The sequence below is a fragment of the Lutra lutra genome, chromosome 1 (genome assembly GCF_902655055.1).
Source record: "Lutra lutra chromosome 1, mLutLut1.2, whole genome shotgun sequence".
NCBI classification, from domain to species: Eukaryota; Metazoa; Chordata; class Mammalia; order Carnivora; family Mustelidae; genus Lutra; species Lutra lutra.
This window is the reverse complement of record NC_062278.1, coordinates 165,454,446-165,477,785: the sequence shown is the minus strand read 5'-3', so window position 1 is coordinate 165,477,785 and position 23,340 is coordinate 165,454,446. Positions and strand designations below refer to the sequence as shown.

The following is a 23,340-nucleotide window of genomic DNA, read 5'->3' as shown; positions in this document are numbered from 1 at the left end:
TGCAACTCTTGATCCCAGCGTTGTGGGTTTGAGCCCCACATTGGGTGTAGAGATTACTTAAAAATATAATCATTAAAATAATAAGTTAAATTGGTATCCATTGACCTGGAGAAATATGCATGTTATATATTTTTTAAAAAGTGATTTGTCAAGAAATGTGAATAATATGCTATTCTGTTAAAAACAAAAAGTATATAGGGGCGCCTGGGTGGCTCAGTGGGTTAAGCCGCTGCCTTCGGCTCAGGTCATGATCTAGGAGTCCTGGGATCGAGCCCCGCATCGGGCTCTCTGCTCTCTCGGGGAGCCTGCTTCCTCCTCTCTCTCTGCCTGCCTCTCTGCCTGCTTGTGATCTCTCTGTCAAATTAAAAAAAAAAAAGTATATATATATATATTGTTTATGTCTGGAATATAGAAAAATATGCATTGAGCACTCCAGGCTGTCAATATTTTTTACTTGGGGTATGGAATTAGAGTAGGGGAGATACAATTCTTCTTTCACAAAATTCTTTATTATTTCCCTTGTAACAAATAAGCATGCATTGCCTTTGTAGTGTTTTCAAGTCTTAAAGAAGACTTAAGAATGACAAAGACTATAATAGTAAATATTTTGTAATATAACAGAATTAAAATATTAAATTGAATTCATGTTTGTATTACAACTGTAAAAATGAAATATGCATGTGGATAAGGGCTGGTAAGGAGAACTCAAACAGGTTTTTAGAGTTTTTTAGAGTGTGGGAGTATGTATTCTTTTTTTTAAACCTGTGAATGCTTGTGGGCATTAACTGGAATAGTTCTATTATGTAAAATATGCAAAATATGGATGCAGTGAGCAAAGTATAGATAGAAATGCAAAAATTAAAATTGTTTAGTGAAGATGGTAGACCTATAAATACATTTTTTTTTCAATTTCCCCAAACCTTATGTAATATTACACCATCTTAGGATAAAAAGTAACTCCTCCCCTCTAAAAATCTAGGTTCTCTTTTTTTGGAATTAATGACATTAGAACACAAATTTGTATCATGCTACAAATACAGCTTTGTCATAATATACCCTTAAATGGATAAGGGCTAGACAGGAAGAATGCTGAGATTGGAGAGGACTTTCTAATTTTTATTCTCTTTATTGTAACATTGCAAAAATACAAAGTGAAAGTAGAAGGAAAAGATATTTAACTTGTGCTTTTCCAGTTCCCAGAAGCTCAATCTTCTTTTTCAAGTCATACAAAGTCTTTCCTAAATACAAGCAGATTGGGTCATCCCTGAAACATTAACTCGAGCTGCTGACCTTTGGAAAGCAAATCAGAGACTACATCCAGAAAGAATTGTAATCAGACTTGGCCACAGTGAGAAGTATTTAGGACAGACGCTCACACTCAGTTACAACCCAACCCTGGGGGGCCGGTGGGGTCACTGGAACATATGACAGCCACTGTGTAAGGGACATAACTGGCAAGGACCTGAAACAGGCTGGTTTTCAGGAGAGAAGCAAAGGACTTCCTTGGCAGTCTCTGCCAAGTGAGGGGACTGTGATTGGCCAGTAACTGTTTTTCCTATATCTGAACACGGGGTGCAGCTGAACATAATCCAAGCAGGTCACTTTTCCCTGCAACTTAAAAAACAAAGTCAATCCTACATTTGATATGGTTCAAATCAGCCGGAGCAGAGGGCTTCTTAGGGGTTGAAAGAGAGACTCAGGTCTCCTCTAATTTGTTTTTCCAATATGAGGAAATATCAAATCATATTTAAAAATTGTGGTATACTTTAAATGCTTTAAATGATTAACACTTTGAACACACAAGCATTCCATTTATAATAGTACTATTCTAAAGATGACTACAGTATTTTATACACATGTACGGAGATACATGTATTTCCTTTTTTGGAAGATAGGGACTTTTGAAAGTCAGGAAACAGGAAAAGTTTGTTTTTAAATAGTATACTAGTTATTTTTCAAAAAAATATGTTCAATATATGGTTATTTAACTCCTAGCAATTTTTTCAGGTAAAAAACATTCAGGGTGGCCTGGGTGGCTCAGTGGGTTAAAGCCTCTGCCTGGGATTGAGCCCCACATCAGGCTCTCTGCTCAGCAGGGAGCCTGCTTCCTTTCCTCTCTCTCTGCCTGCCTCTCTGCCTACATGTGATCTCTGTCTGTCAAATAAATAAAATCTTTTTTAAAAATCTAAATTTAAAGCAAGAGATCTGACTGTTCATTTGAAAAAGTACATATATTGCACAAGTTTTACATATATGGGAATAATATCATATATATCTATCTAACTACTCAGTAGTATACTCCAGGTGTTCTGGTTTGATAAAGACAAATTCAAGGTAATATGATAAGCGTCTTTTAATCCTTCCAGGCCGTCTCTGACTCATGCACACCCTTATATGGAGATGAGGCTCTTGGAGAATGCGCAACCTGGCCACCAGCCCATGGCAGGCCCTGCTATGAGACAGCAAGAGCTGCAGGGAGTGGACAAACATATGGCACAAAGTCAAAGGACTCATGTTGGTATTGCAGTTCTGCCATTTCTTGTGTTGACTCTGAGCCTATGTCCTCCACAGCAAGATGGAGAGAGAAATCAAACCTTCTTTACAGGTTTGTGGGGAAGAATAACTTAGGTAATACATAGGATGGTGCCTAGCACAGGGCTTGGCTCCACGGTTGCTCAAATGTTTGCTTCCAGGGACTATCTCTCCCTGCTGAACATGAGGATTACCTTGGATGATGTATGTGAAAACAAATGTTGGTTATAATTAGAAATGGGTAACAGGGGCCCTGAATCTATGTCAAGGCAGAATGTCTGCACTGTAGATGGTAGTGGTGGAGGTCTTTGACTGTACTGCCTCCCAACTTCCAGAACAGGGATGTTAGGCTTCAAATGCTATGATATATTTTAACTTCCTTCTGAGCCCCTCCCTTTTGGGCAGTTGCCAGAGCTAGCTAGCTTCTCAGAAGGCTCCTGGAAAGGTACAAGGCCAGAATTATAGGCAAGGAAATATGGGTCACAGCTCCTGACATTGAATAAACACTTCAAGGCTGCATCCAAAGGTCCAGCAAGACACCTGTTTGCTTCCTCTGACTTCACCTCCTATTCTCTCCAAGCTCTTCTTAACTTCAGTCACTCTGGCCCTCTTTCTGTCCCTAAAACATGTCAGATTGAGTTTTCATCAAGGTGTATTCCTGCCTTTGTCCTTGTTCCCTCTTCCTAGAACAGTCTTCCCCAGATCATCACATGGCCAGCTCCCTCTCATCATTTCAGTCTCTGTGAAACTACCCTCCACCCCCGAGGAAGGCCTCTCCTGACCTCTTTAGCTAACGTAGCCATCTCTTAACTCCTACTTACTTTTTACCCTGTTATACTATTTAACTTCCTTCTTAGCACTTACCATCATCTAAGATTGCCTTATTTGCATCTGTATTTATTATTCGATATCCCAAAGAGGCAGGAGCACATCTGTCTTGCCTGTACTGAACCCCCAGGACTTCCACACTGAGGAAAATGTTTGTTAAGTGAATGAATGAGCAAAAGCCTCTATAATAGCTTCACAGCAGAATGAATAGCTTACTCCTGGGTGACCCATGGCAGTGTATTTATTCCTGTATGCGGTGCATATTTCAGTTGTGCTAGACTGGCACATTGGTGGTCTCCAATGAAACACAGCAACCAGTATTCATGCTCTTTTTAGTCCCTCACATATGAACTCCAGGCTTGACCATGTGACTTGCTTTTGCCAAGAGGACATTAGCAAGTGTGATGCAAGAAGAGGCTTGATAAGTACTTGAATGCTGCTTTGTCCTCTTGGGACCCTATCTCTTGAGGTCCTGAGTTACCTTGTAAAGAGTTACCCTGATGAAGAGACCACAAAGAGAGACGGGTGAGCCCAGACAGCCCCGACTCTTTCAGCCATTCCAGAAGAAGTACTGGAAAGCTGAGTGAGTAAGTTCCCTTGGACGTTCCAGTCCCAGCAGATATCAGGTAGAACCACCTGGCTGAGCCCAGCCCAGGTTGCAGAATCATGAGAAATAATAAATCATTATTTTTTACAAGTTTGGCATAGCTTTTTACACAGCAACAGGTAGCTGAAACACCAGTTTACCTTCCATTATAAATGGTTGTGTATGAGTCTATTCCTAGACTGTCAGCCCAAGGCAAGGGATGCAACATAATTATCTCTGCTTACCCCACTTTGCCTGGCATCCTGCACAAGATAAGTCAATCTAAGAGTTTTCATTCAAAGATGTGTTGAGCTCCTCTACACGATAGTCTCTGCACCACCTGTGTGCAGATAGTTGTGTGTTTGTGTGCATGTATATGTGTCAGCCAAAAGAAATAGTGAAGATTCACTCCCCAAACACTTCACAAGGCTGTTCCTTGAGGGCAAAGATCATACTCAACTCCCAGCACAGCAACCCAAATGCAGGAGGTTGAACATCCGTGGTTAAAAGAAAGGTCTGTGGGAGGGGCGCCTGGGTGGCTCAGTGGGTTAAGCCTCCGCCTTCGGCTCAGGTCATGATCTCAGGGTCCTCCGATAGAGCCCCACATGGGGCTCTCTGCTCATTGGGGAGCCTGCTTCCCCCTCTCTCTCTGCCTGCCTGTCTGCCTACTTGTGATCTCTCTCTCTGTCAAATAAACAAATAAAATCTTTTAAAAAAATAGGATTTAAAAAGAAAGAAAGGTCTATGGGAGCCCAGAGAGGGTATGGCTAACTGCCACCAGAGACCTGGGGGAAGACTTTACCTACCTCAGGAGCAGCTTTTGAGCTGAGTGTTAGTGTTCCAGTCACTGTCAGAAAGCAAGGAAGTTGGCAAGATATTTGCAGACATTTGCTCATGTGATCCTTAAGGCCACCAGGTGTGACAGGGTCATTTTACAGCTCATGAAGGACTGCCATAGCTGGGCTACAATGAGTGAGCTCCCTGCAGACCCTCAAGCCACTCTGTCCTCTCCTTGACTCTGGAGGTTTGGGGGCCACATTCCCCATTCCTGTGCTGTGGGCAGGCACACACCCATCCTATCTCCTGGCCTTCTTTTCTACAGGGCCAGCTTCTCTTTGAGAGAGGGGATGGAAATGGGATGGGTCTGCCTCATTTTGAAGCTCACTCATGTTTTTAAAAACCAAGTCAAACCCAAGCCTACTCTACATGACATCCAAATCTAAGTTTAAGTATTTCTTTTTCCTCTTTTTAAAAAAAGATTTATTTATTTATTTTAGAAACAGAGAGAGAGAGCATGCACATGGTGGGGGAGGGGGAGAGGGAGAGAGAGAGACAGTCTTAAGCAGAGTCTATGCTAAGCTCAGAGCCAAACTTGGGGCTCGAACTCACAACGCTGAGACCACGACTTGAGCCAAAACCAACAGTTGGATGCTTAACCATCAGCACCACCCACATGCTCCTCTTTCTCCTCTTTTTTTCCCCTCTTGGATGGAATTAAGTAAATTCAAAGTGATGACACAGTTTATCTGAAGGAGATTAGAAGTGATGATTGATTATTTGAGAGTAAAAAAATAATTAACTTCACAGTTACAAATAAATACATTAAAAAATTTTAAATGGGAGGGAGTAGGGACTCTTTTACCCCTAAAAATTTTTTTTTGAAGATTTTATTTATTTGACAGAGAGAGAGAGCGCACAAGCAGGGAGAGCAGGAGGCAGAGAGAGAAGGAGAAGCAGATTCCCCACTGAGCAGGGGGCCCAACGGGGTGGTTCTATCCCTGGACCCTGGGATCATGACCCAAACTGAAGGCAGATGGTTAACTGACTGAGCCACCCAGGCGCCCTTACCCCTGAAATTTTTATTTTTATTTGTTTATTTGACAGAGAGACAGCGAGAGGGGGAACACAGGGGCGGGGGTGGAAGAGGGAGAAGCAGAGTTCTCGAGAAGGAGGGAGCCCATTATGGGGCACAATCTCGGGACCCTGGGATCATGACCTGAGCTGAAGGCAGAGGCTTAACAGCTGAGCCACCCAGGTGCCCCACCCCTAACATTTTTATTACAAAGAAGTCTAGGGGCACCTGGGTGACTCTGTTGGTTAAGCATCTGCCTTTGGCTCAGATTATGATCCCAGGGTCCTGGGACTAAGCCCCACCTTGGGCTCTTGATCAGCAGGAAGTCTGCTTATCCCTCTCCTCCTCCTCCTGCTTGTGTTCTGTCTCTCTCAAATAAATAAACAAAATCTTAAAAAAAAAAAAAAGAAGTAAAATATACAAAAGAGTTAAAAGATTCAACAGGTACCCCAGGTGGCTCAAGTCAGTTAAGTGGCTGCCTTCAGCTTGAGTCATGATCTCAGGGTCCTGGGATAGAGCCCTAAGTCTGGCTCTTTGTTCAGCAGGGAGTCTGCTTCTCACTCTCTTTCTGTACTCTTCCTCTCTCTCTCAAATAAATAAACAAACTCTTAAAAAATAAACAAATAAATAAAGTAAAATCTCCAACAATTAGTAAGCGGCCATAGTCCCTCTGTGTGTGTGTGTGTGTGTGTGTGTGTGTGTATTTTCCTCAAAGTTTTGGAGGAAAGTCCAACTCTTCTACATAACTACCATAGCATTGTTGTACCTAAGAAAATTAACTATAATTAGAATCTTTGAACACAGGGCTTAGAGGAAGAAGGTAAGACCTTTATCTCCATCTCTTCATCTGGGAGTATAGGAAAGTCAGCCAGGTTGCTGGGCCAAACGTAGGGGGTGTGAACAAAAGGGCTTTCTGATATTCAGAGACCTGGATAAATGTGTAAAGTTGGCATCATTCTGAGGTGTGCTTAAAACTATATGGGGGTAGGAATGCCTGGGTGGCTCAGTAGGTTAAGCATCTGACTCTTTTTTTTTTTTTTTAAAGATTTTATTTATTTATGTGAGAGAGAGACAGTGAGAGAGAGCATGAGCGAGGACAAGGTCAGAGAGAGAAGCGGACTCCCCGCGGAGCCGGGAGCCCGATGCGGGATTCGATCCCGGGACTCCAGGATCATGACCTGAGCCGAAGGCAGTCGTCCAACCAACTGAGCCACCCAGGCGTCCCCCGAGCATCTGACTCTTGATTTGGGCTACGATCTTGATCTCATGGATCATGAGATCAGCCCCTCGCTGGGCTCCACACTCATTGGGGAGTCTGCTGAGATTCTTTCTCCCTCTCCCTCTATCCCCACACCCACTTGCTCACTCTCTCTCTCTCTCAAATAAGTAAGTAAGTAAATAAATAAATAAACCTTTTTAAAAACCCGTTTTGTGGGAGCTCCTCAGTCTCTGGATTCTGAGCATGTATATAATTAACTGTGTATTAGCAAGCCCCAGGAGAACTTCACTGATGGGCAGCTTGAAAATGACATGAAACACAGAAGTGTATAAGTCCTTGAGAGAAGAAATAAACTGTAGTCACAAGTCCTCTTTGCATACATTAGAGAAAAAAAGAAATAAAGGATTCAGGGCAAACAGTTTCTGCTGTGAATGAACCCAGGTCTCCCTGGGAGAGATCTAGGTGGGACAATCTGAGGGAGGAAGGAAATGAGGCTTCAGGCAGAAGGAAATTCCTTACTGTGTTAAATTAATAAAGAATGTGCTGAACTAATACCTCACTTTTCCCACCTCTGCCAGCTCTGGTTACAGGGGATACTTCCTGCCCTGGAAGGCTTTTGGAGAAACTTGGTGTGCATCTATGTCAGATAAAGCCTATATTCCTTCCTCCTTTCCCCCACCCCCAAACACTCCTTCTCCACCCCCTACAGACTATTTCTCTTCATCTGAGTCCCTAATGTCCTCGTCCATATAATGGAGCAGGGACATCTGCTGGCAGGGCAGTTTTCAGGCGGGCTATGTGGGGCTACGTGTAGGCAAACGTGTCTGGCAGTGTCAGGCTCAAGAGAACAGGCCGCAAGTAAGTGCTGTCTGAATCATTTCCTGGAGAGCTCCCACCCTTGTGGAAACTACACTTCCCAAGCTCCCTTATCAGCTGGATCCTGACTAGGTTCAGCCAATGGAAGATGCTATCCTGTCCATTTTAAATAAGTACAGTGGTTTCGATTTTCCTGACTGGAGTCTGGCTAATGCACATGGTAATTTTTTAAACTAACTATGCAGTAAAGGATTGATTAACTCAGCAAGCTTGGGGTGCTTAAACCCTGCACAAGCCACAGAAAGGACTGGCCCTTGGTTGGCTCTGGGAGATAACCTTTAAACCCTTGGAATAGCCTGCCTGAAAAAGAGTATCTTTCTAGGGACACCTGGGTGGCTCAGTTGGTTAAGCGGCTGCCTTCGGCTCAGGTCGTGGTCCCCGGGTCCTGGGATCGAGTCCCGCATCGGGCTCCTTGCTGGGCGGGGAGCCTGCTTCTCCCTCTGCCTCTGCCTACCTCTCTGTCTGCCTGTGCTCGCTCGCTCTCTCTCCCTCTGTCTCTGACAAATAAATAAATAAATAAATCTTAAAAAAAAAAAAAAAGAGTATCTTTCTAGGGGCGCCTGGGTGGCTCAGTGGGTTAAAGCCTCTGCCTTCGGCTCAGGTCATGATCCCAGGGTCCTGGGATCGAGCCCCACATCGGGCTCTCTGCTCAGCAGGGAGCCTGCTTCCCCCTCTCTCTCTGCCTGCCTCTCTGCCTACTTGTGATCTCTGTCAAATAAATAAATAAAATCTTAAAAAAAAAAAAAGAGAGTATCTTTCTACACTGGGGGCCTTGAGTCATGCCAGATAGCTTACACTAACAATGTGACTTAGGGTGAATGCCTGTTTTCAGTTGCCTGGGGCCTTGGCCACACTGTTTCAGTCTGACTTGACTGGAGCTGGGCAGTGGTTGTGGACGCTGAATACCTGTGGTCAGCCATGCCAGAGCTCCATGCCTACGCAACCCATCCTCAGTAAAAACCCTGGACACCGAGGCTCAGATGGCTGGCAACATTTGTGCGTATTGTCACATGTCATTGCTGGGAGAAGTCAGCTCTGTCTGTAAGGTTCCTCTGGGTGGGGACAACTGGAACCACACAGCTGGTCCCTCCCGGACTCCACTTGATGAACCTTTTCCTTTGCTGATTTTTAAGCTTTATTCTTTTGCTGTAACTGTAACTACAAGTAGAACAGCTTTTCTGAGTTGCATAAGTCTTTCTAGCAAGTAAAAAACTTAAGGGTGGTCCTGGGGACCCCCAACGCCCCATTTACAACGAAAACTTTTTTCCCCACAAACAAAATGTCTAGTGTCCCCAAAATTTAAGTAACGTGCCCGAACTGAATGCATGTTCTACCTGACTCCTATTACTGTGCCAGACTGCCTCTCATGAGGGAGAAAGGTGCATGCAGAAAGACCACTTGATTGAAAATTTGAAGTAAAGATGCTGTTAAGGCGTCTTTTGGCTCCAACAGTTCATATACCCATAAGTTAATAAACACCTATTGAACTCTTTTTTTTTTGGAAGATTTTGTTTATTTATTTGACAGAGAGAGACACAGTGAGAATGGGAACACAAGCAGGGGAGTGAGAGAGGGAGAAGCAGGCTTCCTGCAGACCAGGGAGCCCAACGCAGGGCCCTGGTATCATGACTGAGCCAAAGGCAGACACTTAACCGACTGAGCCACCCAAGCGTCCCCACCTATTGAACTCTTCGATGAAGCAATTATTTGCTTGCCAGGGAGAAACTAGAGAAGGTCTGTGGGGGTAAGGTGGCTGAGCTGCAGTGAAAGAGGGCTGGTCAGGAATGAAATAGGATGGAAGCTACTGGAGAAGTCCAGAAGACAGGCAGACAGCCAGGACTAGGAGGTGGCAGTAGAGAGGGAGTGATAGGGTGGATTCAAGTGACCATGCAGGAAATGGCCTATTGGACCTCTTGGCTGGGAGCCTTGTTTTCCACCCCTCCCCCACATTGATGGTGTCCTAGGTGACTCCCTTTCAAAAAATTATATTGGCTAATTAAAGCCAGATACAGGCTTCCTCTTTGATTGCTCCCTTTCCCTTACCTCACTCACCCACAGCAGATCTTGTTGATTCTGCTTCCAAAACATTTCCTATGTGGGTCCCTTTCTCTCTCTCCACATCTTTCACCCCAGTCCAGCCCAGCACTGCCTCTCGCCTTTGCACTGGCTACTCCCTCCCTCCATGCATGCATGGCTGGTCCCTTCTCATCCCTCCAATTTCATCCAAAATATGGGCTTCTCAAAGAAGTCTCCCCTGCACATGCCAGTGAGAGGAGGCCCATGCTCCTGTTCTCTTCCCCAGAATCCTCTTTTTGTCTTCATTCATGGGGTTTCTTACTTTATCTAACAAGTAGCATTTGTTGAGCCTATTTACTATGTGCCAGATAAATTCTATTTTACATTAATTTTCAAGCTAAGGAAACAAGTTTTAAACCACTGTGTCAGCTAAAGTATGGGCATCAAGAGAGTAGAGATCTTACCTGTCCTGTTTGTTGCTGATCCCCAAAGCCAAGCATACAGCCTGGTCTATAAGGAGGAACTCTACACATACATGCTGAAGAGACAATGAAGAATGTAGTATGGATTGGATGTGGAGAATGAGGGGAAAGATGTCAGGACGATTCCAAGTTTCTGGGTTATCCAACTGGGTGGTGCCATTGACCAGGTGAGGAGCCATGCAGAGACAGCCAATGTGTAGACTGGAGATGGGCGGGTTGGTTGGTTTAGGGAACATGGCATTGAGAAGTCAGCTATGATGTTCCCCTGGGTCTGGAGCCCAGTTTGGGATGGTGGACGTGGATTTAGGAGTGGCCAGCTCGTAGGAAGTAAATGGAGTCTGGAGGGAATTGAGATCACCCAAGGAAGTATGTTGAGTGAGATGAGAAGGCCTAGTGCAGAGCCTTGAGCAATGTCAACATCTAATGTTGTGAGAAGAAAGCATCCAGTAAAATATAGCAGCTAAGAAGTTAAGTGGAAAATCAGGGTAATGTGACACGCCCCTCCCCCCAACAGAAGCCAAGGAAAAAGAGAAGTGGGTGCAATGTGGTATCCACAGGCATTATAGGGTTGGAGCATGGTTTTTTTTTTTTTTTTTTTTTCCTTTTTGGTCTGTCTTCACAGCCTGCACAATATTTTAAAACACCTCAGGTTAGTTGCTACAATTTAAAAATAAGAGTATTTCTTTTGAAATCTCTATTCCAGGGGTACTTGGGTGGCACAGTTGATTGGGTGTCCAACTCTTGGTTTCAGCTCAGGTTGTGATCTCGGATGGTGAGATTGAGCCCCAGACTCCGTGCAGAGTCTGCTTGAGATTCTTTCTTCCTCTTCTCCCTCTTGCTCTGCCCCTCCCACTCATGCTCCCTCTCTCTTTATTTATTTGAGAGAGAGAGAGAGCACGCACAGGGCAAGGTGAAGAGTAGCGGGAGAGGGAGAAGCAGGCTCCCCACTGAGCAGGAAGCCCAACGCAGAGCTGGATCCCAGGACCCCGAGATCACAACCTGATCTGAAGGCAGATGTTTAACCAACTGAGCCCCCCAGGCACCCAAAATAAAAAATCTCTTAAAAGAAAAGAAATCTCTATTCTAGTTTCCCTGGAATCATAATATGGGCCGTTCTGGGCCTGAACAGATGCAGTGAGTCACGGCTTGCCCCCATTAGCTGAGGTGTGTGGTCTCCTCACTATCTCAGTCTCCACCTATCCCTGTTGCGTCCCTAACACTGGAGGCCTGGCGTATGTTATTTACCATCTGTCTTAGTCAGCATGGGCTGCTATAACAAAATACCTAGGACTGGGTGGCTTACACAACAGACATTTACTTCTCACAGTTCTGGAGGATAAGAAGTCTAAGAGGAGGATGCTGGCAGACTCAGTTCCTAGTAGAAACCTGTTTGCTGACTTGTATATAGTCACCTTCTTACTGGGTGCTCACACGGCCTTTCCTTGGTTCTTATGCATAGAGAGAGAGTTCTTTCTTCCATCCCATCATGAGCATCCCAGCCTCACCTAATCTAAACCTCCTAGTATCATCACATTTAGAGTTAAGGCTCCAACATATGAATCTTGGTTGGCGGGGGGCCACAAACACTCAGCCTATGACACCATCTCAATTGCATTACTGCTTTTCTTCTAATAGAGTCAAAAGAAAGGAGTGGATTTCTTGAATGTATGTTTCTATTGAGAGTAGGAAAACAAAATATAGACTGAGACAGGGATTTTTTTGAAAATGGGAGGAGCATATTTCTCAATGAAATGCCTTCTTTGCCTATGAGATTTCTAAGATGGTCCCCAAGGATTCTTGCCTGCTGGTGCTCATGACCTTGTGTCATCCCCTCCCTTTGAATGTGGGCTGGATCATTACTTGATTCTACTCAGTAGAGTATAACAAAGGATGTCACTTTTGTAATTATAGTCTTTCATATCTGGGTTAGATTTTTTTAAAAAGATTTTATTCATTTATTTGACAGAGAGAGAAAGCAAGCAGGCACCAATAGGAGGAGTGGCAGGGGGGCAGAGAAGCAGGCTCTCTGAGCTGAGCAGGGACCCTGAAGTGAGGCTCCATCCCAGAACCCTAGAGTCATGACCTGAGCCAAAGGCAGACACTTAACCAATTGAGCCACCCAGGGGCCCCTCCAGCTTAGATTTTTAAACCAGGTTTATTTTTTAAAGATCTTTATTTATTTATTTGACAGACAGAGAGAGAGAAAGGGAACTCCTTTCTCTCTCTCTGTCTGTCAAATAAATAAATAAAAATCTTTTTAAAAAATCTAACCCAGATATGAAAGACTGTAATTACAAAAGTGAGCAGCAGAGGGAGAAGGAGCAGCAGGCTCCCTGTTCAGTGGGGAGCTCCATGTGGGGCTTGATCCCAGGACCCTGGGATCATGACCTGAGCCACCCAAGAACCCTTAGTTCTGTAATTAGATTATTAAAATGATGGCTTCTACCTAGCTAGAAGACTCTTTATATTGCCCTCTTGGTTTGCACACTTCAAAGAAGTAAGCTGCCACTCTAGAGAGGCTCACATATCAAGGAACTGGTAGCGGTCTCAAGCCAACGGTACACAGGGAATTGAATCCTGCCTACAATCATGCTGAAAGAGGATCTTTCCCCAGTTGAGTCTTCAGATGAGACCCTAGCCTATGTGCAAACTTATGAGAGACCTGAAGTAGAGGACCCATCTAGCTATGCCCAAATTCCTACCCACAGGAACTATGAGATAATAAGAGTATTTTTTAAATTTTAATTGTAATAAAAGGACACAACATAAACTTTACTATCGTAACCATTTTTAAGCATAGAGTTCAGTTGTGTTAGCTCTATTCACATTGTTGTGCAACAGATCTCTAGAACTTCTTTGTTTTGTAAACTAAAACTCCATATCCATCAAACAACAACTTCCCCTTTCTCCTTCCATCCTAGACCCTGGTAACCACCACTCTACCTTTTGTCTTTATGAATTTGACTACTATGAGTTATAGAAGGGGAATCATACACCATTTGTCTTTTTTTAAAGATTTTATTTATTTATTTAAGAGAGCGAGAACACTAGAGAGAGAGAGAGAGCGAGTAAGCACTAGTTGGGGGAGAGGGAGAGGGAGAAACAGGCTGAGCAGAAAGCCCAGTGTGGGGCTCAATCCCAGGACCTGGGATCATGACCTGAGCCAAAGGCAGACCGTTAACCCACCAAGCCACCCAGGTGCCCCCAGCATTTGTCTTTTTGTGACTGGCTTAGTTCATGTAGCATAATGTCCTCAAGGTTCATCTGCGTTGCATCGTACATCAACATTTCCTTCCTCTTCAAGCCTGAATCATATTCCATTCTATGCATAGACCACTTTTTGTCTATCCATTCATCCATCAGTGGATACTTGGGTTGCTTCCACCTTTGGGCAACTATGAATAATGCTATTATAAACACTGTGTATAAGTATCTCTTCAAGATCCTATTTCCTGTTCTTTCAGATACATACCCAGAAGTGGGATTACTGGATCATACAGTAATTCTGTTTAATTTTTTCCAGAAGCACCATACTGTTTTCTACAGCAGCTGCATCATTTTACATTCCCACTGGCAGTGCATAAGGGTTTCAATTCCTCCATATCCTTGTCAACACTTGGTTTCCTGTTTTGGGGTTCTCTGGACTTTTTGATAGGGGCCGCCCCAAAGTGCATGAAGTGAAATCTCACTTCATGTATGTTGTTTTAAGCAGGTAAGTTTGGGGTGATTCTTACATAGCAAGAGGTAAGTAATATACCACTTTGTTTTGTGAGTTCCAAGAAGGGAGTAGTTATTGGTTTCAAATGTGGCTTAAAGGTCGAGCAAGAGGAGAACCGAAACAAAAGCTTCTGCAGTCATCACAGAACAAAGGTGGAGACCTCAGACAGAGCAGACTCCGTGGGTGGAGGTGTGGGGGGGGGCTGGGCAGTGGCAAGGGAAAAATAAGGGCAACTTTTTAAAGAGTGGTCTATGTAATCTTTAAAAAAGATTTTATTTGTTTACTTATTTGAAAGAAAGAGAAAGAGAGTGCACAGGGTGAGGAGCACAGGGAGAAGGACAAAGATTCTGTGCTGAGCATGGAGCCAGATAGCCAGATGCCTAGACACAGGGCTCGATTCCACCACCCTGAGCTTATGACCTGAGCCGAAATCAAGAGTTGGCCACTTAACCGAGAGAGCCACCCAGGGGCTCCAGGAGTCGTCTGTATAATTTGTATGGATTGTCAATGATTTTCCTGAGAGGGTGAGATAATTCCAAGGAGGTGGTAGTCAGAAGGAGGGGTTTATTCTCTTTTCCTTTTTTTTTTTTAAGATTTTATTTATTTATTTGACAGAGAGAGAGATCACAAGTAGGCAGAGGCAGGCAGAGACAGAGTGGGAAGCACTGAGCAGAGAGCTGCGCTGAGCAGAGAGCCCAACGCAGGGCTCGATTCCAGGACCCTGAGACGATGACCAGAGCCAAAGGCAGAGGCCCAACCCACTGAGCCACCCAGGTTCCCCTCTTCTTCTTTTTAAAATAGGAAAGAATTGATTATGTTTAAACACCTATGGCACCGATGGCACCTATGGCACCTATGGCAGGTGGGACTGGAGCCCAACCCAACGGCTCCTGAGCTTGCTCATTTACCAAAATGTTTTGCTCAATTGCCCAAGTCTGAAACAAAATAAGAAAACAAGACAATATAATCTAGAAATGTTCTATTTTTTTTTTCTCCCTGATGGCTATTTGGAGTGATTTTGGATGGTAAATAGCAAGTATTTAATTATTTCAAGGATTCTCTCTCTCTCCCCCCCACTTCCCTCCCTCCTCTTGATGCCTCTATTTGGCTGGGGTGCAATTACATGCTTAATCTGGCTCTTGAGCAATCCAGCTCCATGCCCTTCCTTCCCCAACACAGCAACTCTTGCTCAAGTCCCTTCCAAGCAAAGCATAATGTATAATAGGTCCCCCATGACATTTTTTGAAAGAGAAAAATGAAATCAACCTTATAGCTGAACTCCCTGGAGGTTCCTGAGTCAAAGGTCCTTCACAAACTGTATCAACACCCTCCGGGGCAATGCCAAAACCAAGTCCTTGCACATGAAATGTGTTCCTGCTTTATTCACACAAGTGTGATTCGTGTACACTCTACCACATCATGCATGTGTATTTTAGCTGTTTATATAACTTGTCCTCGGGGACTTCTGACTACAGAATCCCCAGACCCCAGCATAAGCCAACGTTTACTGGACTCAGGCATTATGGGTTGTCTAAAACAGTCACTGAGGGGTGGTTGCAGGCCTCAGAGCTTATCATAGATACTCCCTTTGGATATACTGGAAGGTCATTATTCTTCAGTCTGACGGGTGGAGATTTTCTAACCCTTTCTATTTGTTGTCATCAGCTCCTGATGAATCACTAATAAGTATTCAGCTACTCCACCCCTCCTGCAGATGCTGCTTCTCCTCCCACTTTGCAGTGACAGGAAATCATCTCTCAGTAACCCTGAAGTTTTGCAACAGGCCCACTTGACTTTCAGTTGGCTCAGTTACACAGTCAGAGAACAACATGGGTGTTAACTTGTTGCTTGGGAACTGAGGGTCCCCAAGAAGCTGAGTAGTGCCCTCAGATTCCCAATCCAAGGCTTTGTCATCACACACACACAAATCATACATTTGCACAGGGACACTGATTTGATTTTAGATGTTACATCATTTTTTTTTCAGTAAATCATCAGTGATCAATGTGAAATCATTTATTACAGAAAAAGAATAAATGTGAAAAAAAATTAACGGGGAATTACTTGGATCAAGGCTGGAATCTAGGTTCTATCATGCATTCATTCAGCTGTTATTATTTCACACCTACTATGTGCCAACTGCCAGGGACAGGACACTCAAGGAGCTGCCTTAGCAGCTAAAGGTGGAGAGATGACGATAAATAAGCATGATGGCTAATATTATGTGTCAACCTGACTGGGTCATGGGGTGCCCAGATGTCTGGTCAAACATTTTTCTGGGTCTCTCTGTGAGAGTGTGCTTGGATGAGATTAACATTTAAAATCAGTAGACCAAGTAAAGCAGATGGCCCTCCTCAATGTGGGTGGGCCTCATACAATCAGTTGAAGGCCTGAATAAAACAAAATTGCTGACTAAGGGAGAACTACACTTGTCTGACTGCCTTCAAACTGAGATATCAGCTTTTCTTCTGCCTTTGGACTTGAATCAAAACATTGGCACTTCCTGAGTTTTGAACCTGTTGGTCTTCAGACAGGAATTACATGATCAGCTCTCCTGGTTCTCAGACCTTTGGACCTGGACTATAACCAAATCATCAGCTCTCATAAGTCTTCAGATTGTCGATTCACCCTGCAGATCATGAGACTTGCCTACTTCCATAACTGCATGAATGAATTCCTTAGAGTAAATCAATCTCTCTCTCTCTTTCTCTCTACACACACACACACACACACACACACACACACACACCCTGTTGTTTCTGTTTCTCTGGAAGATCCTGACAAATACAGCAAGCAAATCAATGACCAATCCGACAGTGATAAACTTCCATGATGGACATAAAACAAAATCATGGAAAAGACAGGGGTCTTTTGTTATGTTAGCTGTGGACATTAGGACCAACTCACTGAGGAGGTGGAGCCAGAGTGGGAGAGCAACAGCCAGGTAAAAGATGTGGGGAGATGGCAGGGCAAAGGCCCTGTGGTGGGCAAGATGGTGGAGAACTGGAGGGACAAAAAGAAAACCAGTATGGCTAGAGGGGAGCATGGTGAGAGAGGGAGGCAGGATGCAGAGCATTAGGGATTCATAGGCCATAAGGAGCAGTTTGGATTTTATTCCAAGTGCAAGGGGAATCCTTTGGAAGGTTTTAAGGAGTTTAACACTCTGGCTGCTTACATTCCTAGCTTGCTGTATCATTTTGGACAAATGAATGTACCTCTCTGAATTTTAGATTCCTGACATTGTTATGAAGATTAAATGAGATCATGTAAGAGAGTGAGTTGGTACCATGCCTAGCCCAAAGAAGTAGCTACAGAAACGTCAGTTTCATTTCTGGTTGTTCACTAGGAGCAATGACTGGTAAATGCTGAAACTAAACTAAATGCTGAAACCAAGTGTTGAAACTAAATTAAACTAAAACAAACTAGAGAAATGGAACTGACATGAACTTTCTGGAAGGCAATATCAGCACATCCTTTGACAAGGGGCTACCTCCCTTGTGGCCTAGGGAAACAAAGAGAAACAGAGGCAAAATGTATACTAAAGATGTTTGTCACAATGTCATTTACACATCGAAAAACTGGAAACAACTAAATGTCTGGGCTAAGTGCTGGTTTAAAGGCACTTTGGTGGGCACCTGGGTGGCTCAGTCAGTTAAGCGTCTGCCTTTGGCTCAGGTCATGGTCCCAGGGTCCTGGGGTCGAATCCTGCATTGGGCTTCCAGCTCAGCAGGAGGCCTGCCTGCTTCTCCCTCTGCCTGCTGCTCCCCCTGTTGGTGCACGCTCTCTCGCTCTCCAACAAATAAATAAAACCTTAAAAAAAAAAAAAGGAAGAGTTAATTTTCTATTTTTCATTTTATTTTGCTAAAAGTAAATGTCCTGGGGTGCCTGGGTGGCTCAGTGGGTTAAAGCCTCTGCCTTTGGCTCAGGTCATGATCCCAGGGTCCTGGGATCGAGCCCCGCATTGGGTTTTCTGCTCAGCGGGGAGCCTGCTTCCCCCTCTGCCTCTCTGCGTACTTGTGATCTCTGCCTATCAAGTAAATAAATAAAATCTTAAAAAAAAAAAAAAAGTAAATGTCCTAAGTGTCCTAAGGTTTTCTCCCCCCAAATACATGTTTTTTCCCTTCTAATTGGAAAGAAAAAAGCAACTTATTAAATTACCTGGAAAATGCCTCTTGCTAAATTCAGGAATCATTTATAAATAGAACTATGTTAGGATGCTTGGAAGAAATGGTGGAAGGAAAGCATATCTAGGAGGCTGACTGATTCTCCAGGTCATCTAATAACTATGTGTTCAGCACAAACCTTCCTGGAGATGGCTTCTACCTGAGATTTCCTTTCGGTTGATGGCTTGGGGTTCAGGAGAAGAAGTAGCGGTCTTTGGCAACCTGGGAACCTAGTTTTAAGAGCCAGCTCTGTCATTTAGTAGCTGTGAATCCCCTGGCAATGTACATAACTTCTCTGAGATCCTGTTTTTGTGACTATAGGGGCAGTGATGTTTACTCCAACCTTTCTTTGGGTAGGTTAAGGATAAAATACATGAAGTGTCTGTCTTCTGATGAGTCCTTGATAAATGCCAGCTCTTATATTGTGATCCTCCTGCCCCAATATTGATCATATCTTGTTATAGTGTAGCCTTTTACAGTTTGCAAATGTGTGTGGGGAGTTGTGTTCACTATCTGATCCTGAAAAAAAAGCCCAGTTTTTATTAAGATAATACCTTACCTGTATAGAGTACTTGCTATGTTTTTAAGAATTGCATAATAGTGGGTGTTCAGTAAGTGCTGACTGAATGAATGAATGAACGAATGAATATTTTCAAAGGAGAAAAAATAGTGGACTGTTTCTTTGACTGGGGAATTCATTCTATGAGGCTAGATGCTCCCTAAAGCAAAGGTAGCCCTGAATCTCCCTGTTATGTTGAGGGGAGCTTCAGGGCAGGCCAGGGCTTGGAGAAGACTGCCCTGAGTCATTCTGGTGGACGCCAGGGCCTTTTTCCTGCTCTGACTTGTGAAAAACTAGAGGTAAAAAGAGTGAGTTGGTGCCACCTGGAGGGTGAGAGTAGGCACCTCAGGGGAAGGCAAGAAAAATTAGAACAAAGCACTTCTTTTAGTTCAGGCACACAGGTGGGGTGGTGGTGGTAAGAATGTACCCTAAAAATAATCTCTGCTTTTTGGGGCACCTGGGTGACTCAGTGGGTTAAAGCCCCTGTCTTTCACTCAGGTCATGATCCCAGGACCCTGAGATCGAGCCTCGCATGAGGCTCTCTGCTCAGCAGGGAGCCTGCTTCCTCCTCTCTCTCTCTCTCTGCCTGCCTCTCTGCCTACTTGTGATCTCTGTCTGTCAAATAAATAAATAAAATCCTTTAAAAAAATAATCTTCAGGGGCACCTAGGTGGCTCAGTCATTAAGTGTCTGCCTTTGGCTTAGGTCAGGATCCCAGGGTCCTAGGATTGAGCCCCGCATCGGGCTCCCTGCTTAGCAGGAAGCCTGCTTCTCCCTCTTCCTCTGCTTGTGTTCCCTCTCTCGCTGTGTCTCTCTCTGTCAAATAAATAAACAAAAAATCTTTAAAAAAAAATCTCTGCTTTTTCAAAATTAAATAATTATTGAGATAATTATAGAGTCATGAGCAGTTGTAAGAAATAATACAAAGAAATGCCATGTATCCTTTACCTAGTTTCCCCCAATGGTAACATCTTGTAAAACTATGGTACACAGGGCACCTGGGTGATACAGTTGGTTTTGGCTCAGGTTGTAGTCTTGGAGTCATGGGATCAAGCCCCCAGGTTGGGCTCAGTGCAGAGTCTGTGTGAGGTTCTCTCTTCCTCTGTCCCTCCCACCTATTTTCTCTCTCTCTCAAATAAATAAATCTTAAAAAAAAAAACCAAAACAAAACTATAGTCTATAGATCAGTTGAATAGAATCTAGAGTCCAGAAATAAACCCACACATTACTATCAATTGATTTTTGACAAAAGTAACAATACAATTCAATGGGTGACAGAACAGTCTTTTTGACAAATGGTGCTGGGACAACTGGATATTCAGATACAAAAAGATGAAGTTGGACCCCTACCTCACACCATATACAAAAACTAAAATGGGCCAAAGACCTAAAATGTAAGAGGTAAAACTATAAAACTCTTCGGAAAAAAACAAGATAAATCTTCATGACTTTGGGTTAAGGAATAATTTCTTACATATGGACACCAAAAGAACAAGCAGTAAAAGAAAAAATAGATAAATTGGACCGCATCAGAATTTTAAAAAAGCTTTTTTTCTTCAAAGGACACTGTAAAAAGAAGTGAAAAGACAACCCAAAGAATGGAAGAAAATATTTGCAGGTCATATGTCTAATAAGGATCTAGTACCCAGAATATATAAAGAAATCTTACAATTCTACGATTAAAAGAACCCCCAATTTTAAAACAAGCAAGTTCACTGAATAGACAATTTTTCAAAGAAAATATACAAATGGCCCAGAAGCACCTGAAATGTCATTAACCATCAAGGAAGTACAAATCAAAACCACAAAGAGATGCCATTTCACATCCACTAGGATGGCTACAATCAAAAAGATAATAATAGGCATTAGTGAGATATGGACAAATTGGTGATGAATTGAAATTACTAGTAGGAATATGAAGTGGTGCCAATGCTTTGGGAAAAAGGCAATTTCTCAAAAAGTTAAAGTTATCGGGACGCCTGGGTGGCTCAGTTGGTTGGACGACTGCCTTCGGCTCAGGTCATGATCCTGGAGTCCCGGAATCGAGTCCTGCATCGGGCTCCCAGCTCCACGGGGAGTCTGCTTCTCTCTCTGACCTTCTCCTAGCTCATGCTCTCTCTCACTGTCTCTCTCTCAAATAAATAATAAATAAAATCTTTAAAAAAAAAAAGTTAAAGTTATCATATAACCCAGTATTTCTACTCCTAGGCATATACCCAAGAAAAATGAAATCATATGTCACATGAAAATATGTACACAAATGTTCACAGAAGCATTATTCATGAGAGCAGAAAAGTAGAAACAACCCAAATGTCCATAAACTAATGCATGATAAACAAAACGTGGCATATTCCATAAAATGGAATATTATTCAGCAATAAAAAGGAATGAAGTACCGATTCATGCTATGACATGGCTGAACTCTGAAAACCTTATGCTAAGTGAAAGAAGGCAGACACACAAAAGGCCACATATATCGTATTATTCCATTTATACGAAATATCCAGAAGAGGCAAATCCACTGAAATGGAAGTAGATTAGTGGTTGGCAAAGGGAGGGGAGTGAGGAATGCTAATGGATACCACATTCTTTTGGGAGCAATGAAATGTTCTGGAATTAGTGGTGATGGGTACACATCTCCTTGAATATATTAAAAACCACTAAATTATATATTTAAAAGAGTGGATTTTATGAAGTCTTATACCTCAATTTCTTAAACTAGTAAAATTAATAAAAAGTAGTATCAAAACCAGTATACAGATATTGGTACAATCTACCAATGTCATTCGGATTTTCCTAGTTTCTCTTATACTTTCAGTATTCTGTGTTTCTACGAAGGACTTAGCAGTTATCCTGAAGAATGTATATTAACACTTAAAAATAATAAAAACCCTACAACTATATAAACCCATAGTTACAGCTAGAGTCACCACTCATAATTCTCATTCTCAGAAAGGTATTGTAAAAATTGTACACTTTGGCCTCCACATAGAGTTTTACAGAATTTATATTAAGACATAAAAGGATATTTTAGCCCAATACAATTCATCAGTATTTAGCCCAATTCATCTGTTTCACCTCTTAACATAACAATCCAAATTTCTGAGGTTCTTTCTCTGCTTTTTAACCATGAGGCATATTTATTTCACCTTAATTGTAAACACTTTTACACCCTGCTTTTCTTGTTTAATGTCTCATTTATTCTAAGAAGTTTGCATTTTGCCTCCCAAGTCACCAGAAACATCCCTTTATAAAAGGTGAGGAATATTTCATCTGATATATCTACCATAATTCCCTTAACCATCCCATCCCATTATTGCTGGACATTTAGGGTTTTCCAATTATCTTACTGCAAACTGCTGCAGTGGGCAAGTTTATTCTCTTTTGGATGATTTCCACCGGATACGGGGTGAGGTTACTGGTTAAAGATTTTGAATATCTTTCTGGGTCTTGACAATTTCACCTTGGTGCAAGATCCCCCTCCCCTGCTTCTCCCTAGCCCCCAGCCTCAGCCTCCGCAAAGCTAACCCTAGAGCCTGGCCCCTCCCGGTAATTCCACTCTTCAAGCTACACTGTTACTCCCTTTTCATTTATTGGCCTCTGCTCCGCCCCCTGCCGCTCCTCTCCATCACTGGGTCACCCGGGCTCCTTCTCGCCTGGCTTCGGGCAGCCTCCTCCCCAGGTAAGCTGAGGCCCGACACGCATTGCAGCACTCGGCTATCCTGACTCGGGTTTGCCCAAGCCAAATGCAGTTTGGCAGGCTGGCATGCACCACCCTTACCTTAGCCTCAGGGTGTCCCGCGCAGGGGTCCAAGAAGACAAACTGTGGGTGACGTTTCTCTTTCCCCTTTCAGTCCATTCCCGCCTCCAGCGCTAGGGCGGCGCATCTAGTAGGCGCTCGATAAGTATCTAAAGTATTTTAAAAGCACATTGACGTTTTTATGCTGGTTTTTTACTTTAGATTCCTTAAAGCTAATAAAGTACAAAACGATTTGCACCAGGATTAGATGTGACTGGGGGGTGGATGAGCAGATATGAATTATTAAGAAAAAATTAACTCTTATTTCATGCATGTAAGTTCATTCGTTCAACAAGAATTGACTGAGCACCTACTACATGCCAATATGATCCACGGCAGTGAATAAAAGACAATAAAATCAATAAAGTAAAAATACAGTGTGTTAGATGGTGATTCGAGCTTGGGAAAAAAATCAGGCAAGGTAAGGAGACTGAAAGTGAGGGCCCCCGAGAAGCTGACAATAACAACAGGTAACAATTGGGTGTCTACTGCGGGCCAGTGTGCTAGGGGCCTCACCTTCGAAAGCCCGTTTAAACTAACGCCACGATGCAGTGAGGGAGGAACCACTGTTCCCATTGCACAGATAAAGAGGACGTAAGGTGCAGAGCTGGGGGTGCACGTCAGCCCCGAGTCTGAGGCCTCCACCCTTCCCGGCGAAACCCGAGACCTGCGACCTGTTCCTCCCCTGCAGGGAGAGGGTTAAAGCGTGGA

General features: G+C 43.4%; 1 long non-coding RNA gene across 1 annotated transcript; it reads right to left on the bottom strand.

The window, feature by feature from the left end:
* Positions 1 to 17,856: 17,856 nt before the first annotated feature.
* LOC125107902 (uncharacterized) lies at positions 17,857 to 23,323 on the bottom strand. The gene is made up of 3 exons (XR_007129701.1): positions 23,146 to 23,323; positions 22,612 to 22,739; positions 17,857 to 17,919 (listed from the first exon to the last, which is right to left on the bottom strand). It is a non-coding gene; the product is annotated as an uncharacterized LOC125107902 (long non-coding RNA).
* Positions 23,324 to 23,340: the final 17 nt, after the last annotated feature.